Genomic DNA, 22,724 nt, shown 5'->3' on the forward strand with positions numbered 1-22,724 from the left:
AAAAGAAGAATCAAGATATATTATGTACAGGGGCCAGGGATTTAGCTCAGTGGTTCTGCCACCTGCTCGCAAGCACAAGGACCCAAGTTTGATCCCCAGTACCAAAAAAAAAAAAAAGATAAACAACATATATCATGTACAGCACAAATTCCCTATGATGAATGTGATCATTATGTATATGTCAAAAGTATACCAATAAAATTATTTTTTTAAAAAAATAAAAGATCTGTTGAGGCCTGATATTTGCTAGCATACAGATGGGGAATTTCCTTGGTGTCCATACTGATGTCTATATTTTGGTAGAACTCCAAAAGAGCATTCCATTTTCTTCTAGCACAAACAGTGCTTGACAAACAAGAACACCTAAAAATGCCTAGAATCTTCACTTCTGGCCTGTTCTGTCTTTTACCTCATCTGAAATGTTCTCTGCTTTCCCACTAACCACACTGTATTATTAAGTTGGTGTTTCCTAAAATGTAGATGAGAAAAGGAAGGGAGTAGAAAATGTGGAATGGCCTTGGCCACCTCAAAAACCAATACATACATAGAAAGAGGTAATCTCATTCCATTAGCCTACAACATCCCTGTATCTTCAAGAGAGGAATGCCAAACATATTCAGCCATCTTTCCAGCTTCTACTGGTTATCATATATATTACAAATAGTTGTGAAGGCCTGGGAGATGATGATCATCTTCCCAGTCTTCATCATGACTAGATTAGACTATTTCTTTCCACAATTCATGAATATTACAATAGGGAGACAAAAAGAGAAGAAAATCAGGCACATAGAGTGAGTTCTCAGATTCCTTTCTGCTTTGTACTGTTTCTGAGGATATTGTTTTGCATAAGCAGAGGAGCTTCTGTGTTCTTAACCTATGGGATGCAATAGGACAAAGTAGAGGAAAAGCATAGGTTGTAAATAAAATCAATAAACCCTTAGCCAACCTTGTCCAAAAAAAAAAAAGGAAAAAAAAAGGCTCAAATCCATGCAATTAGGATCACAAAAGGTGAAGTCAAAAGAGATCCAGCAGAAATCCAGAGGATCATCAATACCTATTCTGAGAACCTGTATTCTAATAAAATAGAAAACACAGAAGAAACGAACACACTACTAGATACATATGAATTATCAAAGTTGAGCGAAGAAGATATAAAATTCTAAACACCCCAATTACAATCAGTGAAATTGAAAATGTATATAAAAATTTACCAACAAAGAAAAGCCCAGGTCCTGATGGTTTCACTGCTGAATTCTACAAGACATATAGAGAAGAACTATTGGCACTACACTTTAAACTCTTCGGTGAAATCAAAATGGAAGCAATACTTCCAAATTCATTCCTGGAAGCAAGTGTTACTTTGATTCCAAAAGCAGAGAAAGACCCAACCAAAAAAGAAAATTACAGGCCAATCTCCCTAATGAACATAGATGCAAAAATCATGAATTCAGAGGGTCATCAAGAAGATGATGCAGCCTGACCAAGTCAAATGTGTCCCAGGGATGCAAAGATGGTTCAACATATGTAAATCAATAAATGTGATACACTATAATAACAGAGTCAAGGACAAAAACCATATGATCATCACAAGAAATGCAGAAAAATCATTCCAGAAAATTCAACATACATTCATGATACAAACCCCACAGAAAATTGGAAGAGATGGTCTGCATCTCAAATGGATAAAGGCTACCTATGTAAAACCAATAACCAACATCATCCTAAATGGTCAAAAACTGAAAACCTTTACGCTAAAATCAGGAACAAGAAAAGGATGTCCACTATCACCATTCCTGTTCAATATAGTTTAGCAAAATTGGCCACAGCAATTAGACAAGAGAAAGAAATAAAAGCAATAAAGATGGGAAAGGAAGAAGTTAAACTGTCATTATTTGCTGACAATATGATTCTCTACATATAAGACCCAAAAAACTCTGCCAAAAGACTTCTAGAGTTAATTGACAGATTCAGTAGAGTAGGTGGATACAAGGTCAACATTCAAAAATCAATAGCCTTTTTGTACACAAATATCAGACTCACTGAAAGAGAAATTAAGGAAACAATCCCTTTCACAATAGCACTTAAAAAATGAAATATTTAGGAATCGATCTAATGAAGGAAGCAAAAACCTCTACATTGAAAACTACAGCATTCTAAAAGAGATTGAAGAGGATAAAAGAAAATGGAAAGACATCCCCTGTTCCTGGGTAGGAAGAACCAATATAGTGAAAATGGCCATACTTCCAAAACTGCTATACAGGTTCAATGTGATCCCAATTGAAATCCCAATAATGTATTTCACAGAGCTAGAAAAAACAATCCAAAAATTCATTTGGAACCAGAGGAAACCTAGAATAACAAAAGCAATTCTAGGTAACAGAGACATGGCAGGGGGTATCACAATCCCCAACTTGAAACTACACTACAAAGCCACTGTTATTAAAAAAAAAAAAAAAAACAAAACAAAACAAAAAAAAAAAACATGGTACTGGCAAAGAAACACACCCAAGGATCTGTGGAATAGATTAGAAGATGCAAAAACAACTCCAGACATACACAGCTACCTCATCTTTGACAAAGGAGCCAACCACCCTCAATGGAGGAAAGATAGCCTCTTTAATAAATGGTGTTGGAAAAACTGGATTTCAACCTACCAAAAACTAAAACTAGACCCCTATCTTTAACCATGCACTAAACTAAAATCAAAGTGGGTCAAAGATCTAAATTTTAAAACAGAAAAACTAAGCCTGCTGAAAGATAAATTAGATAGAACTATCAAAGACCTTGACATAAGAAAAGACTTTATGAACAAATCCTCATTAGCACAGAACTAGCAAAAAGAATCAACAACTGAGATCTCATCTTATTAAAAAGCTTCTGCACTGCAAGAGAAACCACCAACAGAGCTAAGAGAAAGTCTACGATGTGGGAAAAAATTTTACCAACTGTTCCTCACACAAATGTCTACTATCTAAAATATATAAAGAACTCAAAAAAATCAGACCCCCAAATATAAAGACCCAATTCAAAAATGGGCATCTGAAATGAACACACATTTCTCAGCCAAAGAAGTAAAAGTAGCAAATAAACATATGAAAAAAATGTTCAACATCATTGGATGCAGATGAAAACAACACTGAGATTCCACCTCACCCCAGAAAGAATGGCTGCTATCAAGAAATAAACCAACAATGCTGGCGGAGTTTTGGGGAGAAAGGAACCCTTCTCCATTGTTGGTGGGAGTGCAGACTGGTGCAACCACTGAGGAAATCAATACAGAGATACCTCAAAAAACTAGGATTAGTTTTTTGACTAATTAGTTTATTTGACCCAGCTATCCCTCTGCTGGGTTCCTTCAAAAAAAAATTAAAAGCATCATACCACAGCGATATATGCACACCCAGATTTATAGTGGCACAGTTTGTAATAGCTAAAACTTGGAAACAGCCCAGTTGCACATCAACTGGAGACTGGATAAAGAAGGTGTGGTTATTTTATAAAATGGAGTACTACTCAGCCATAAAGAACAAGAAACTAGAGACATTTATAGCTAAGTAGATACACACTGAGGCCATACTCTAAAGTGAAATAAATTGGACAAACATGTAAATACTGAATAGTTTCTCTGGTGTGAAAAACTAAAAGTGTAAATAAGCATCAAAATGTATAATTTATAATTGAAATGGGAAGAAACGGTCTAAAGGAGTATGGGAAATGGGAGTGGTAGGGGAAGGGAAAAGAAAGAAAACATGAGAAAAGGAAAAAATGCAAACAAAGTCTTTGTAAATAGGGAAGAGTGGAGGGGGTGAAGGGAGGGCAGGGGACTGGGAAAAAAATAAGAACCAAGATACATCATGTAAAGGTACAAGATCCCAATGATGAATGTAACTGTATTGTATACCTAAAATGTACCAATAAACTTAATTTAAAAAAAGAAAAGCATAGGTTGTGAAAATAAATAGAAACTGCCTCAAATTCTAAACAATGAGCACAATGCCCTCCGGCACCTCACATCATCTTTGTAAGTTTCAGTTTGTTTATCTGTAAACTGGACCTAATAATGCCTAACTTATAGCATTTTTGTAAGTAATCCAGAGTAAATGTGGGCTTATACTGTACTTAAAAATCATACAAAAATAGTATTTGCTATGATTCCTTTAAAATGTTGTGAACAGTTCAAAGAGCTCCCCCAACAATCCTTTCTCTGGTCATCAAGAGATCTGGGAGGGATTTGGGGGATGGTGGAGTAAACAGGACTCAGCCTTCAGGTTCTTGGTTCAGTCAAAACAACTCTGTTTCTCTTTTTCTTCTAAATGAGATTTCTTCTAAACAAAAGATCTCTTTAGTTAAAACAAATTCTAAAATCACAGTGGAATAATGCAATGATTTGCATTGACCAGAAAATGAAGAAAAGTCTATTGGCTTCATCACTGGAGAAATTCCCTGTGGATTCCTGCTGGTTATGTCCTGTGATAGCTCTTTACCCATAGAGGAACTGGTGACTCCCTTCTTCTCCAATTCCTGAACAGAAATTAGGCCCAGAAGCCATAAACTACTTGCTTCATTATTTTTTATTAAGTTTATGGGTGCATTTTAGGTATACAGTACAGTTACATTCATCTTGTACTTTTACATGATGAATCTTGGTTCTTATTTTTTCCCATTCCACACTTCTCTATTTACAAAGACTTTCTTTCCATTTTTTCCTTTTCTCATATTTTTTCTTTTCCCATCTTTCCTTTCTCCTAGCCCTCCCACTTTCTCTACTCCTCTAGATCTTTTCTTCCTGTTTCACATTATGTTTTATACATTTTGTTATATCTTTTTTAAAATTAATTTTATAGGTACATTTTAGGTAAACAATATAATGACATTTATCATTGGAAATTTACACCTTTACATAATCACCCTTGGTTCTTATTTTTTCCCATTCCCCTGCCCTCCCTTCAACACCTTCATCCCTCCCTATTTACAGAGACTTTGTTTCCATTTTTTCATTTTCTCATATTTTTCCCCTTCTTTCCTTTCCCCTACCCCTCCCACTTCCACTTAGCCTTTGCCCTTTTTGCTCCTGTTTCACATTATCTATTATACATTTTAGTCTGTATCTACACTTTTAGTTTCTCACACTAGAGAACTATTTGGTATTTCCATGTGTGTCCTATTTATTTCACTTAAGAGTATTGCCTCAAGGTGTATCCATTTAACTATAAATGTCTCTAATTTCTCACTTTTCATGGTTGAGTAGTACTCCATTTTATTTAAAAAACACTTTCTTTATCCAGTCTCCAGTTGATGGGCAATTGGGCTGCTTCCAAGTTTTAGCTATTACAAATTGTGCTGCCATGAACATGGGTGCACATATATCAGTGTTGCACGATTTTTTTTTAATTCTTTGGTGAAAATACCTAGCAGGGGAATAGCTGGGTCAAATGGGACTTCCAGTCCTATTTCGTTGAGGTATCTCCATAATGATTTCCACAGTGGTTGCACCAATCAGCACTTCCATCAGCAGTGGAGCATTATTCCTCTTCCCCACAGCCTTGCCAACATTTGTCATTGGTTGATTTCATGATAGCAGCCATACTTTCTGGGGTGAGGTGGAATCTCAGTGTTATTTTCATTTGCATCTCTCGAATGACCAGTGATGTTGAATATTTTCTCATATGTTTACTGGCTGCTTTTACTTCTTTGTCTGAGAAATGTCTATTCATTTCAGATGCCCTTTTTTTTTAATTCAGTCTTTAAATTTGGGAGGTCTGATGCTTTTAAGTTCTTTATAGAACTTAACTTATAGTTAGACTTTTGTCTGAGGAACAGCAGGTGAAAATGTTTTCCCACATTGTGGGTTGTCTCTTCACATTGTTGGTGGTTTCCCTTGCTGTGCAGAAGATTTTTAATAAGAAGAGATCCCACTTCTGGACTGTTTGTGCTAGTTCATGGGCAACTGAGGTTTTGTTCATAAAATCTTTTCCTACACCAGTGTCTTCAAGACTTCTGCCTAACCTCTGATCCAGCCGGTTCAGCAATTCTGTTTTAATATTTAGATTTTTAGTCCATTTTGATTTTAGCTTAGTGCATGGTGAGAGATATAGGTCTAGTTTTAATCTTTGACAAGGTGAAACCAATTTTTCCAGCACCATATATTAAAGAGGCTATGTTTTTGCCAGTAAAGGCATTTGGCTCATTTGTCAAAGATGAGTGTGTCTGGAAATGTTTCTCTATCTTCTGATCTGTTCCACTGGTCCTCAGGTCTGTTTCTTTGCCAGTACCATGATATTTATATCACAGTAGCTTTGTAGTATAGTTTCAAGTTGGGGGTTGTAATACACCCTGCCTTGCCTGCTGCTATTCTGAGTTTCTTCTTATGCCAAATGAGTTTTTCAATTGTTTTCTTAAGGGCTGCGAAGTATGCTTCTGGGATTTCAATTTGGATTGCATTGAAACTATATACTACTTTTGGAAGTATGGCCATTTTCACTATGTTAATTCTTCCTACCCAGGACCAAGGGATGTTTTTCTATTTTCTGATATCGTCTTTAATCCCTCTTTTCAGAGTGCTATAGATTTCAAAGAAGAGGTCTTTGATATCTTTTGTTAGGTTGATTCCTAGGTATGTCAGGGGGTTTTTTAGATGCTATTGTGAAAGGCATTGTTTGCCCTATATCTCTCTCAGTGAGTCTGTTGTTCCTGTGGAAGAAAGCTACTGATTTTTGTGTATCGAACTTGTATCCAGCTACTTTACAGAATTTGGTTATTAGGTCTAGAACACTTTTGGTGGAGTTCTTAGAGTTTTCTATATAAAGTATCATGTCATCTGCAAATAATGACAAATTGACTTCTTCATTTCCTATCTTTATTCCTTTTATTTCTGTCTCTTTTCTAATTGCCATGGATAATATTTCCAAAACTATATTGAACAGGAGTGGTGATAGTGGACATCCTCGTCTTGTTTCTCATTTTAGCGTGAAGGATTGCAGTTTTTGACCATTTAGTATGATATTGCCTGTTGGTTTTTCATAGATGGCTTTTATCAGATTGAGGTAGAAACTGCCTATTCAAGGTTTTCGTAGGGTTTTTATCATAAATGCGTGTTGGATTTTGTCAAATGCTTTTTCTGCATCTATTGAGATGATCATATGGTTTTTGACCTTGGCTCTATTGATATAGTATATTACATTGATTGATTTGCATATGTAGAACCATCCCTGCATCCCTGGGATGAATTCCACTTGATCAGGGTGTATGATCTTCTTGATGATCTTCTGCATTCTATTTGCCAGTATTGTATTAAGGATTTTTGCATCTATGTTCATTAGTGAGATTAGCCTATAGTTCTCTTTTTAGGTTGGGTCTTTCTCTGCTTTGGGGGTCAAGGTGATGCTTGCTTCTAGGAATGAATTTGGGAGTATTTCTTCCCTTTCAATTTTGTTCAGGAGTTTAAACAGTAGTGGCAATAGTTCCTCTCTAAATGTCTTGTAGATTTCAGCAGTGAAGCCATCAGGGCCTGGGCTTTTCTTAGTTGGTAAGGTTTTAATTACGTTTTCCATTTCATCAATTGATATTGGGTTGTTTAGAATTTTTAGGTCTTCTTTGTTCAACTTTGGTAATTCATACTTATCTAGGAATCTGTCCATTTCTTCTGTGTTTTCCATTTTATTGGTATATAGTTTCTGGAAGTAGGTATTGATGATCCTCTGGATTTCTTCTGAGTCTATTGTAATTTCATCCTTTTCATTCCTAATTGCATGAATTTGGGCCTTTTCTTTCTTTTTCTGATAAGGTTCGCTACGGATTTGTCAATTTTGTCTATTGTTTTGAAGAACAAACTCTTGGCTTCATTGATTTTTTTTTGTATCATTCTCTTAGTCTCCATTGCATTCATTTTTGCTCTGATCTTTATAATTTCCTCCCTTATATTATCCTTGGGTTTTTCTTGCTCTTCTTTTTCTAGAAGCTTGAGGTTCAGCATCAGGTTGTTTAATTGGGCTCACTCTGTTTTCCTAATATGCATATTCACTGCTACGAATTTCCCTCATAAGGCTGCTTTCATTGTGTGCCATGATTCTGATATGATGTATTGTCATTTTCATTTAATTGTAGGAATGGTCTGATTTCTTCTTTAATTTCCTCTTTGACCCATTGGTTATTCAGAAATTTGTTGTTCAATTTGAAAGTTTTGTGGTTTCTTTTGCTATTCCTCTCCAATTTCATCACACTGTGGTCTGATAATATACAGGGGATAACTTCAATTTCTTTGAACTTACTTAAACATGTTCTATGAGAAAGTATGTGGTCTATTTTGGAGAACTACCCATGTGCAGCTGAAAAGAATGTGTATTCTGATTTTGAGGTGTGGAATACTCTGTAAACATCTGTTAAATTAATTTGTTCAAGAGTTTGATTGAGTTCTAGTATTTAATTGCTTATTTTTTGTCTAGATCAATCTATTTGTGACAGTGGAGTATTGAGGTCCCCCACGACTATTGTACTAATGCTTATTTGATTTTCATGTCCATTAGTGTATGTTTTATATAGTTGGGTGCACTAGTGTTTGGTGTATATATGTTTATGATTTCCATCTCTTCCTTCTGGATTGTTTCCTTTACAGGGATGTAGTGTCTTTCCTTGTCTCTCTTAATCAGTGTTGGTTTGAAATCCACTTGATCTGCAAAGAGGAGAGGTACTCCTTTTTTTGGGTTCCTGTCACACAGAGTATTGTTTTCCACCCTTTAACTTTCAGTCCATGAGTTTCCTTTTGAATTAAGTGTGTTTCTTGTATGCAGCATATTGTTGGATCTTGCTTCTTAACCCATTGTGCCAGTGTATTTCTTTTGATTGGCGAATTGAGGCCATTAACATTGATAGTTATAACTGATACATATTGACTTATCATTGTCATGACTTTTATTTTTGTTGGATTCTTCCCCTTTGTGTTTAATTTCTTGTTTTGCCTGATGGATTTGTTCTGCTTGGCTTCCTGGGGTTATGATCTTCGTTCTCTTTTCCTAGGATATTTTCTAAAATTTTTTGGAGTGCTGGTTTGGTATTCATGAAGTTCCTAAGGTGTTCTTTATCATGAAAGTATCTTATTTCTCCATCAATTTTGAAAGATAGTTTTGCAGGGTACATCAATCTGGGTTGGAGGCTGTTTTCCTTTAGGGTGTGCAATACATCACTCCAAGCTCTTCTTGCCTTGAAGGTTTGCGTTGAGAAGTCTGCTGTGATTCTGATGGGCTTTCCTTTGTATGTGATTTGTTTCTTTTATCTAAATGCTTGTAGAATTTTGTTTTTCTGTTGGGTATATGCCTATGTGTAGACTTTTTTTGATCAAAGCTATTTGGAGTCCTATATGCCTCACTTATCTGTATGTCAAGTTCTCTTCCCCTGCTTGGGAAATTTTCTGCCATCACTTCTGTGAACAATTTTTTTATGTTTTCTGCACTCTCTCCTGTTTCTTCATTGACTCCAATCAGTCTTATATTATTCTTCTTTGCATTGTCTAGCAGCTGCTGGATTGATTTCTCATGGTCCCTTGCTTTTTTAAAGAAATTTTTCTTTTCCTGGTCACTAATTGTAATCTTGTCTTCTATATCTGAAATTCTACTCTCACATTGGCTCATTCTACTGTGTAAACTTTCAATGGAGTTTTTAATCTCCTGGAAATCTGTTTGCATCTGTTTTATGGATTCCATTTGTTTCCTATGTTGGGATTCCATCATGTTCCTCAGCTCCTCTATTTTTTTATCTGTGTCCTTTCTAGAGTTATTAATCATGTCTTGCACTATGGGCACAACCTCTGCTGTTATCTGAGAAATTATTTCTGATTTCATTTTTTCCAGATCCTCTTTCATTGCCAGTTCAGGGAGTCCAAGTGGTTGTGTATCAGATTGTTCCATATCATTTCCCTTTGAGATCGCTTTAGGTCATCTGGAAGTCTGGTTGTGAGACTTGTTTATGTGTCTTCTCATTTCAACGGGGGGTGGGGTGGGTGATGTGTTCTGCTGTTGCCTGCATGGTTCATCTCCTTAGTGCCTGCGGTGGTGATACAGTGGCCCAGAAGGCTCACCTCCTCCTGTGCACTGGGGCAAGCTCTGCTCCTTGGCACTGGGGGCAGTGTTACGGTGGCCTGAATGAATCCTAATAGGAACAATTTAAATATATCTATGCATATACACACTTCCTAAATTACTTGACATGAAATTATATATCATCCTCGCAGTACATTTACTTTTTTCTTGCCCTTGCCAGCTTTCATAACACATATTATATTTTCTAGAAAATAAAACTTCCAGGTGTAGTGGCCCATGCCTGTAATCCCAAAATGCAGGAGGCTGAGGCAGGAGGATCACCACGTGTTCCAGGCCAGCTTGGGCTATATAGTGAGCGTCATGTCAGCCTGAACTACACAGTGAGACTGCTTCAGAAAAAGAGATAAGAAAACCTAAAGAAGAATGGAAAAAAAGGAGCTACCTTTAGATTTTGTTTTTATTTGTAAGAGTATCAACCTTTATAAACTAAAATTGGAAAAAGGATCACTTCTATATTTTTAGTGAAAATATAAAGCAGTACAACCATTATGAAAATCAGTGGATATTCCTAAAAACTTAATAATAAAAATTCCACTTGACTCAGCCATATCATTCCTGGGTAAATTCCCAGATAAGTTAAGGACATTATACTATAGTGACATATGCATACCCATATTTACAGTAGCACAGTTCACAATAGCTAAGCTCCAGATACATCCTAGATGCCCATCAACAAACAATTGGATAAAGAAAATGCGGTATACATAAAATTGAATATTATTTGGCCATAAAAATAATAAAATTATGTCAACTGCAGGAAAACAGACCATGGAACAGTAATATTAAATAAAATAAATCAGACACCAAAAGTTAAATACCATAAACTTTCTCTTATATGAGAAACCCAAAATATAAACAAATAAAAGAATAAAGTAAAGGAAAAATATTGGGAAACAAAAAAGACTTTTTGAAGGTAGAGAAAGTGATCAGAGAAAAGGAGAGGGATTGAGATAAGTAAAAGGACCAAAATACTGAAGACATATTATTAGGTACATGTATCAATTCCCCTAAATAAATGTAGCAATCTATACTAATGAAAATAAATAACTAAATAACCAAATTAGAGTAAATCAGAATATTATTATATTATTGGGAATTTAATTCTAGCTTTCCCAGGTTTACAAATTTATCTATAAATTTATCTGTGTCTTAAAGTACTGTAAGAAAAATGACTATATCCTCATTACAAACAAATACTTTGTAATCTCTTACCGTTTGCCTGTATTGAAGTCATTAAAAAATCATATAGTTTAAGGAATAAAAAATCATGATGGAGCATGACTGGTTAGCATATGAGTAACCTGAAATGATAACTGAAAAGTAAGCATTAAAGAACACTACTACATTATCCTTCTTTTCTAATGGAATATAGATAATTTAAATTTACTCCAGAATAAAGACTGGCCTAGTTAGCAACTAATTGCTATAAAAAGTAATAAATGTGCCTTTAAATCTAGAATATTTCAATTGCTAAATCCTCCTCCCCACAATAAGAATTTTTATTCAGTGGCATCAAACGTTTTCCAAAGTACTAATAGAGAAAAGAATTGTGTGTTATAGAAAAAAATGTAAAAGATCAATCAAGTTCACACATATAGTGAAGAAAATGGTACCAGATACAACCACCAAGATACTAGCCACTATGGCAACAACATTCAGTGACATCCCAAGGAATGCTCATCTTAATTCATTTAATTTAAATCAAAATTATGGTATGTAGCATCTTTGAGGTCAGGATTGGTAGGACAAGTAATGAGATTAAACAACTATCTGTTCGATATTTCAACTCTAAACAGGTTAAGCTGCTTTAAGTTTCCAGTTCTACATTAAGTTGAAAATGTGGAAGATAAAACATAACACAGCTTTTGTATTCATGTTTGTTCCTAGTATAAATTAATATAATCATACCATGTCCCCTAATCTCAGGTAAACTAATAGTTTCCAAATTTTTTCATCCAAATTCTGTAATCAAACAAGCACAAAAATAGATTTTTTTGTGACTTTATTCCCTCATCTTCTCTTAAAGGGGCTGAGAAAAATGAAATATTCTGAAAGCGGACCATCAAAGAGAAAGAGAGAAGATTTTTTCATATATTGAATCATCAGATTTAGGAAGACTGAAAGATTGAAGAAAAGATCAGTGATAGCTCTCTCTATAGCCTCCTTATGGAACACAGATGTTATAAAAGATATTCTTCTGAAACTCAGTAATAGAGTGAGCTAAAGCCATCATGGCAGTAATTCATGGCCTTGGTCATATATTAGAGTCAGCTGAGTAGTTTTTGGAAACAAACAACATCCCAAGCCAATGAAATCAAAATTTCTGGAAGGGAGACCTAGGCAATAGTATATTTTTTAAATTCCCTTTGGTATTGAGCTAGAACTATCAGCATTAGAACCAGTGCGTTCCTAGGACATAAAGTAACAGCCTCATAAGATTAAGTTGTTTATATTCAGATTGAAAGAAAAGTAAGAGGAAACCTTATTTTCTCATTTTAAGTGTTAGCAAGAGTTCACTTTTTGTTTAATATTCAAATTCTAATGATTTTTAAATACCCAGGAAGTTTGAAGTTTAATTTACCAGGTTTCTCTTGCCCCGGGTATTTTTGGGAATCCCTAGATAATGCTTATACCTTCCCTAATTCCACTATTCACACTCATCCCATTCTCTCTGCCTCAGCTGGCCATTTGGCTACAGTCTGCTGATCCTACTCCTCCAATAGGCCACAGAGCCTCCAAATAACCCCTGTTGTTTTCAAAAGATCCCTACCTTGCCAATGTAGCTTCAGTGTTTATTTTCTCTACCTAAAACATTCAACATATTTTCAGTGACGATGAGACCTTAAAATAAAATTACCACAGAAAAGTATCCTATAACTACTACTTGAAATGGCTACCCTCAGAATCCAAGCATTTCCCTCCCCAGTCTCTTCCTTCCCTCCATTACTTTTCCTTGGTGCCATTTTATGGTGTGGCAGAAGCACCTGGTTCTCAGCCATTGCCCCACACACACACTGGCTGATGATCATAGTCCAGGTCATCACCTTTCACTGTCCATGTCCTCTCACCTGGTCTACAGAGTCCTTCCTTGAGCATTTCTGTGTCCCATTAAATGATTTCCAGCCACATGGGAGCTATAGAAGATTAGGGGGTGCTTCCAGCCCCCTGTGTATCAACCCAGGCTGCACTTCATTCTGCTTGTGTAATTCATGGATCTCTAGAACTCATATTCTAGTTCACACCCAGGTATCCAACAGAGCTTCCCTCCAGCCTTAGATCACCAAAACCTCACAAGCATAGCCGAGGGCCAGGTCATGGCAGAGAGGGCAGGCCACCATTTACTCAACAGGTCACAGTTCTTGATCTCTCTTTATCTCTCTCCTCTTCCAGTTTATAACTCTTTACCAAATTTAGATCAGGAAGCTTACTCTGAAATTATCATATGGTCTTCTCAAATGTATTATTTATACCATGAACTTTTACAGCTTAAAAATATTTTCCTTCTATTTTGTAGTTAGTTTGTACAAGTCTACTTTAGGAAAAAAAAGTCTACTTTAGAAACTCAAGAAATAAACTATCTTCCATTTCCTCTTGTATACCTGCTCTCCAGCTCTAACTCCACCATGAGAGGAATATGCCAATTCCTTCCCTAACCAGGAGCTAGGGGCAGTGGTGATTATCAGGGGGAAAAATGTGATCAATTAATAGTGAACTATCTCTCATGCCTTGGAAAGAGTTCAAGTACTCCACCTAACAAAAGGGCAGAAAGTTGAGAGGCAAAGAAATTTAGGGGGCACATAGTGGAAGATAAAAAGGGTACAGGAAAAATCTGGAGAAAGGTGAGATTGACAGCTGACCCCAGAACAATAAGACTTAGGAAGAGAAGAGATGAATCTGTAAGGGTGTTCAAGAGAAATATAGCATGTTCTGTTCCCTCTAAGTTCTCCAGGAAATCTTTATTGCCCAATTCATTACTAGGAATGCAAAAAGTGTTTTGTATTAAATTTTGTGGGAGGAGGAGAATAAAATAGAAATAGGTCACATTTGGAAAATAAATTAAAGGAAAATAGTAGCCATGCCGCTCTGTACAGACCTTTGGTTGTTTACTAGGTAGCAGGTTAGAACCACATCTCCAGCATTTCTCCCCATGCACTAAAGGAAAACAGTTTGGAAGAATAACAGGGACATTAATTCCACAGTTAGGTATCATAAGGACTGGAGTCTGGAAAATCAGGACCTGAGTAATTTTTTCTACTTATCTAAGATGGCATGACTTCTTATCTCTTCATCTCTCTGTATACAGAGACATAAGAGAGCATGATAGACATGGGGGACACCAAAGTGCCACACAACTGTAAGTGTCTAAGTTACTTTTCTCTTTGGTAAAACACAAGACCCAACACCAACAACTTAAAGGAGGAGGGTTTATTTGGCTTATGGTTTGTAGAGGTTTCAGTCTGTGGTCAGCAGGCTCCAAGGCAAAGCTGCACAGCAGAGGGGTACAGTAGGGGAGAAAGAGCTCATGGCCTGGCTGCTGGGAGCAAACAAGAGATCAAGGGAGGAGGGAAAGAGATAGACCCTTACAAGCCACATCCCCAGCGACTCACCTCCTCCAACCAGGCTTCACCTCCCAACATCACATTTAGCTAAAAACTCATCAGTGAACTAATCCACTAGTATCACTCACTCATGATCCAATCTCCTCCCAAAATCTCTACTTATGAGTGCATGGGGGTTTGGAGCAACATCTAAATATAAACCATAAAAGTAGGGCAGGGGACCAGCTGAACAGTAGACTAAAGACGGGGTTGGAGGAATTAGGCAAGGCTATGTAGGTACTCGGTCAATACATATGGAACAGGTAAATGATGCTGACTTTTGGTGGTGTCATGGATTGTATAAGTGGAAAAGACTAGTAGGAAGTTGATCGATAACTCAGGAAAAACATCTGGCTGATAACAAAGACATATATTACTATAGTAACATAGTAGTTTAAATAGAGAATTAATGAATCATGAACAACTGAATCACCTCAAGAGGTTGTAGATAAAAGAAAAACAAGAGCCGAGGAATGACACCTGGGTAGACATTTGCATTTAAAAAATGAGCAAAGAAAAAAAAACCCAATTTCATTTCTTTTTTTTATTAAGTTCATTAGTACATTTTAGGTATACACCATGATGACATTCATCATTGGGAATTTGTACCTTTAAATGATGTATCTTGGTTCTTATTTTTTCCCTATCCCCCTGCCCTTCCTTGAACCCCTCCATCCCTCCTTATTTATAAAGACTTTGTTTCTTTTTTTTCCTTTTTTCATATTTTTTTCTTTCTGACATGCTGAATAAGCCTGCTGAAGACAGGCAGGACTGCGCATGCCCTACTGAGGTTTCAAGGCTCACAGAACATGCCAAACCAGCCCCCTGGAGACAGGTAGGTCTTCAGTCACCCTATCGAGGTCCCAAGTCACATGGAACACACCAAATCAGCCCATAACCCGGCAACAATCCACTGGACCCCCCCACTCCTCTATACAGCCACTTGGTTCCACACTACAAAGATGCAGAGGACACCAGACCACCAGAACACAGTACTGAGTCCCACTGCCCCCAGCTCAGAGGTAGGGGCTTCTCAGCAGACATCCCACTGCTCCTGGTCCAGAGGAAGGGACTTCTGGGCCACCATCCATCCCACCACTCACAGCCCAGAGGTGGGGGCTTCTGAGCCCCCATCTCACTGCTCCTGGACCAGAGGAAGGGGCTTCATGGCCACCATCCATCCCACTGCTCCCAGCCAAGAGGAAAGGGCTTTTGGGCCAACATCCCTACAGTTGCTCCTGGCCCCTGTCCCACATCTTCCAGCTCAGAGGAGGTAATCCATGCAGGCACTAACAGCACCCCCCCCACACCAAGGCGAAATGAGAAAACACGTAAATAAGTCTCAAAACCAGACATCCAGATCACCTACAGCAACCTCAAAGGGAAATGAGATGGAACACTCTGATACTCAACCACCTGGACCCACTGAACTGGCAACAAAAAGGGATCTGGAAAAAATAAAATCAGAAATAATTTCTCAGATAACAGGAGAAATTGGGCCCCTAGTGCAAGACATGATTAATAAATCTAGAGAGGAGCTCAGGAATATGATGGAATCCCAACATAGGAAACAAATGGAACCCATACAACAGATTCAAATAGATTTCCAGGACATGAAAAACTCCATTGAAAGTCTACACAGCAGAATGAGCCAATGTGAGGACAGAATTTCAGATATAGAAGATAAGATTGCAATTAGTGACCAGGAAAAGAAAAATTTCTTCAAAATTATAAGGGAACATGAGAAATAAATCCAGCAGCTGCTAGATGATGCAAAGAAGAATAACAGAAGACTGATTGGAGTCAATGAAGAAACAGAAGAAGAAGAGTGCAGATGACATAAAAAATCTCTTCACAGAAGTAATGGCAGAAAACTTCCCAAGCAGGGGAAAAGAGCTTGACATACAGATAAGTGAGGCATATAGGACTACAAATAGAATTGATCAAAAAAAATCTACACATAGGCATATGATTGTTAAGATTCCAGAAACTCAACAGAAGAACAAAGTTCTACAAGCAGTTAGAGAAAAGAAACAAATCACATACAAAGGAAAGCCCATCAGAATCACAGCAGACTTCTCAACACAAACCATCAAGGCAAGAAGAGCTTGGAGTGACATATTCCAAGCCCTAAAAGAAAACAGCCTCCAACCCAGATTGATGTACCCTGCAAAACTATCTTTCAAAATGGATGGAGAAATGAGATACTTTCATGACAAAGAGCACCTGAGGAACTTTGTGAATACCAAACCAGCACTCCAAAGAATTTTACACAATATCCTAGGAACAGACATTGAGGATCACAACCCCAGGAAGCAAAGCAGAATGAACCCATCTGGCATGACAAGAAATTAAATGTAGAGGGAGAGAACCCAACAAAAAGAAAAGGTCATGGCAATGACAAGTCAATATGTTTCAGTTATAACCATCAACATTAATGGTCTCAATTCACCAATCAAAAGAAACAGACTGGCAGAATAGGTCAAGAAGCAAAATCCAACAATATGTTGCATCCAAGAAACATACTTAATTCAAAAGGAAACTCATAGACTGAAAGTTAAAGGGTGGAAAACAATACTCCATGCGATGGGAACCCAAAAAAAGGCAGGAGTAGCTATCCTCTTTGCAGATCAAGTAGATTTCAAACCAGCACTGATTAAGAGAGATGAAGAAGGACACAACATCCTTGTAAAGGGAAGAATCCAAGAGAAAGAGATGACAATCATAAATATCTATGCACCAAACATTAGTGCAACCAACTATATAAAACAAATACTAACAGACATGAAAATCATATATGCACTAATACAATTGTAGTGGGAGACCTCAACACACCACTGTCACAAATAGATAGATAAACTAGACAAAAAACAAGTAATGAATTACTAGAACTAAATTGAACTCTTGAACAAATGAACTTAACAGATGTTTACAGAGTCTTCCACCCCACAAAATCAGAATACACTTCCTTCTCAGCTGCACATAGGTCTTTCTCCAAAATAGACCACATACTCACACATAGAACATATCTAAGTAAGTGCAAAGGAATTGAAGTTATCCCCTGTATATTATCAGACCAGAGTGCAATGAAATTGGAGATCCATAGCAAAAGAAACTCAAAACATTTCATAAACATGTGGAAATTGAACAACACACTTCTGAATAACCAATGGGTCACAGAGGAAATTAAAGAAGAAATCAGACAGTTCCTTCAATTCAATGACAATGAGAGTAAAACATATCAGAATCTTTGGGACACAATGAAAGCAGTCTTACCAGGGAAATTCAAAGCAGTGAATACACATATTAGGAAATCACAACGAGCCCAATTAAACAACCTGATGCTGCACCTCAAGCTTCTAGAAAAAGAAGAACAGGACAACCCCAGAGCTCATACAAGGGAAGAAATTATAAAGATCAGAGGAGAAATCAATGCAATGGAGACTAAGAGAATGATACAAAAAATCAGTGAAGCCAAGAGTTGGTTCTTGGAAAGAATCAACAAAATTGACAAACCTTTAGCCAACCTTGTCAGAAAAAGGAAAGAAAAGGCCCAAATCCATACAATTAGGAATGAAGAGGGTGAAATTACAACAGACCCAGCAGAAATCCAGAGGATCATCAATACCTACTTCCAGAAACTATTCACCAATAAGATGGACAACACAGAAGAAATGGACAGAGTCCTAGATACATATGAATTACCAAAGTTGCATGAAGAAGACCTAAAAGTTCTAAACAACTCAATATCAACCAATGAAATTGAAAATGTAATTAAAATCTTATCAATTATGAAAAGCTGGGGCCCTGATCTCTTCACTGCTGAATTCTACAAGACATTTAGAGAGGAACTGCTGCCACTACTGTTGAAACTCTTCAATGAAATTGAAAGGGAAGCAATACTCCCAAATTCATTCCTGGAAGCAAGCATCACCTTGATCCCCAAAGCAGAGAAAGACTCAACCGTAAAGGAGAACTATAGGCCAATCTCACTAATGAACATAGATGCAAAAATCTTTCATAAGATACTGGCAAACAGAATGCAGAAGATCATCAAGAAGATCATACACCCTGATCAAGTGGGATTCATCCCAGGGATGCAGGAATGGTTTAATATATGCAAATCAATCAATGTAATACACTGTATCAATAGAACCAAGGACAAAAACTATACAATTATCTCCATAGATGCAGAAAAAGTATTTGACAAAATCCAACATGCATTTATGATAAAAACCCTACAAAAAATTGGAATAGATGGTCTCTACCTCAAACTGATAGAAGCCATCTATGAAAAACCAACAGTCAATATCATACTAAATGGTCAAAAACTGAAATCCTTCACACTAAAATCAGGAATAAGACAAGGATGTCCACCTTCACCACTCTTGTTCAATAGTTCTAGAAACATTAGCCATGGCAATTAGACAAGAGAAAGAAATAAAAGGAATAAAGATAGGAAATGAGGAAGTCAAATTGTCATTATTTGCAGATGACCTGATACTCTATATAGAGAAGACCCCAAGAACTCCACCAAAAGTCTCCTAGTCTTAATAAACAAATTCAGTAAAGTAGCAGGACACAAGGTCAACATACAAAAATCAATAGCTTTCCTCTACCCAAATGACAGACTCACTGAGAGAAAAATAGGGCAAACAGTTTCTTTCACAATAGCATCCAAAAAACTGAAATACCTATGAATCAATCTAACAAAGAAATCAAAGACTTCTTCTTTGAAGACTATAACACTCTGAAAAGAGAGATTGAAGATGATATCAGAAAATGGACAGACATCCCCTGCTCCTGGGTAGGAAGGATTAATATAGTGAAAATGGCCATACTTCCAAAACTGCTATATAGATTTAATGCAATTCCAATTGAGATCCCAGCAGCATACTTCATGGACCCTGAGAAAACAATCCAAACATTCATTTGGATCAAGGAGAGACCCAGAATATCAAAAGCAATTCTAGGTAACAGAGACATGGCAGGGGGTATCACAATCCCCAACCTGCAACTATACTACAAAGCTACTGTGATAAAAACAGCATGGTACTGGCAAAGAAACAGACTTGAGGAGCAGTGGAACAGATTAGAAGATGCAGAAACAACTCCAGACACACTCAGCCATCTCATCTTCGACAAAGGAGCCAAACACCCCCACTGGAGGAAAGATAGCCTCTTTAATAAATGGTGCTGAAAAAATTGGGTTTCAACTTGCCAAAGATTAAAACTAGACCTATATCTCTTGTCATGCACTAAACTAAATTTGAAATGGATTAAAGATCTAAATATTAAAATAGAAATTCTGAACCAGTTGGAACAGAGGTTAGGTAGAACCCTTGAAGACATTGGTGTAGGAAAAGATTTTATGAACAAAACCTCAGTTGCCCGTGAACTAGCACAAACAATCAACAAGTGGGATCTCTTCTTATTAAAAGGCTTCTGCACAGCAAGAGAAACCACCAGCAGTGTGAAGAGACAACCCACAATGGGGGAAAACATTTTCACCAGCTGTCCCTCATGCAAAGGTCTACCATCTCAAATCTATAAAGAACTTAAAAAGATCAAATCTCCCAAATTTAAAGACCCAATCCGAAAATAGGCATCTGAAATGAATAGACATTTCTCAGACAAAGAAGTAGAAATAGCAAATAAAGACATGAAAAAATGTTCAACATCACTGGTCATTCCAGAGATGCAAATGAAAATATCATTGAGATTCCACTTCACTCCAGAAAGAATGGCTGCTATCATGAAATCAACCAATAACAAATGCTGGCGGGGCTGTAGGGAAAGAGGAACACTTCTCCACTGCTGGTGGGAGTGCAGACTGGTGCAAGCACTGTGGAAATCAGTATGGAAATACTTCAAAGAACTAGGACTGGAAGTCCCATTTGACCCCGCTATTCCACTGCTGGGGATCTTCCCCAAAGAATTAAAAGAATCATACCACAGTGATATATGTGCACCCATGTTCATAGCAGCACAGTTTGTAATAGCTAAAACTTGGAAACAGCCCAAATGCCCATCAACTGGAGACAGGATAAAGAAAGTGTTTTTTTTATATATAAAATGGAACACTACTCAGCCATAAAAAATGAGAAATTAGAGACTTTTATAGCTAAGTGGATGCACATTGAGGTGATACTCTTAAGTGAAATAAATAGGACACACATGTATAAATACCGAATAGTTTCTCTCATGTGAGAAACTGAAAATGTAAATAAGGACTAAAATGCATAATAGGTAATGCAAAATAGGAAGAAAAGGGGCAAAGGGGAAGGAAGTGGGAGGGCTAGGGGAAAGGATAGAAGGGAATGGGATTAATATTTGAAAATGGAAAAATAGGAACAAAATCTTTGTAACTAGGGAGGACTGGAGGGGTTGAAGGGAGAGCTGGGCAAGGGTGAAAACTAAGAACCAAGAGAGATTATGTAAAGTTGCAAATTTCCAATGATGAATGTCATTATATTGTATACCTGAAATGCATCAATGATTAGAATGAATAATCGATAATGCAAAATAGGAAGAAAAAGTCCAAAGGGGTAGGGGTAGTGGAAGGGGCAGAGGAAAGGAAGGAAGGGAAAGAAAAAATGATGAGAAATGGAAAAAATGGAAATAAAGTCTTTGTAAATAGTGAAGGGTGGAGGGGGTGAAGGAAGGGCTAGGAATAGGGAAAAATAAGAACCAAGTTGCATTATGTAAAGGTACAATTCCAATGAGAAATTTAATTGTGTTTTATACCTAAAATATACCAATAAAAGAATTTAACAAAAAAAATAATAATAATCATTCCAAACAGGTGGAAAGACAACCATCCAGATTGCGTAGATCAGGGTTCCAATGAACACAGCAGGGGAGGGGAAGGGGGTACCAAGAAGTAGAAAAATGGAAAGAAATGTTTCCCAAAATCTTTATTCTAACCCAATGCACAAGTCAAAATCAATTTAACAAGGAAGCAATCTCACTGTCTGAAACAATAGTGAAATTCATTTTAGACCATGACAAAAAAGGTAGTCTTTTAAAAATCACATTTCTAAATTAATTAGTATTTGATCTTGACAAGTCCTTTACAAAAGAAAAATCAATAATCTATTCAGTCACAGTTATACAATCAGTGGTTTCTAATAACCTCCAACCATAAACTCTGTCTACAAACAACGCAAATTTCTAGTTGATTGATACATTTGCCTAATGAGATGGATGCAGTGACTTCACTGGGGTTCTGCATAGCAATGCCTCAGCATTTTCCAACATATAGGAATGCCCTTACTGGTTCTGACAGCCAGAAATGTGTCTCATGATGCATTTGCCTAGACAGTTGTTTTGAAAAATCTCACAAATTTTCACATAAAGGGTAATTTTATTCCAATTTATTTTGTAAAAAGGGTAAACATCATTTGAAAGAAAATCTCAGTCAGATGAAAATTTCACAATTCCAGAAAGGCTTAGAGTCAGTCCTCTTTTACAACTGTAGAGATATGAAAGTTAGTTCACCTTGTGCCATGAGTATGATAAAATTTTAAACAGGCAGGCAATGTTCACCTTCAGAAATGAAGCCAACATATCTTAAGCAATGGGTTTGACATCATAGGGAACTCCTGGATCGCACATGTTGAACTGCATAGCATCATCTGCATGTAGTAGATAACCAGTAAAATGACACTGCTTCAAACCCAGCTAGGTAATAGCATTTGAGATTATTGATAGGTTTTCAGATTCAGCTGAATTCTTTTAGGAAACAAATACCAAGAATCAATAACTTTAAAGAATAAAGGCTGCAACAAGAGTCTACAGAAGAAATTCCTGCCATTCCATCACTTCATAAGACATTTTCATTTTAAAATATTTTAGAGGTAAAAGTGGAATAGTGAATGGAGAGAGGACAAAATACTTATTTCAAGTCAAAGAGCATATCCTTTACTCTAGTTGAAGCAAGGTTCTTACTAGAAGTTCCAAGAACACTTTCTAAATGTAGGAAGATTTGGTATGTTTATATGTACATATTTCCTAAAAAGGAAATATGCTGTTA

This window comes from Heterocephalus glaber, unplaced genomic scaffold (assembly GCF_053883595.1).
Source record: "Heterocephalus glaber isolate CG9 unplaced genomic scaffold, H.glaber_assembly_v1.0 deba00001523, whole genome shotgun sequence".
NCBI classification, from domain to species: Eukaryota; Metazoa; Chordata; class Mammalia; order Rodentia; family Bathyergidae; genus Heterocephalus; species Heterocephalus glaber.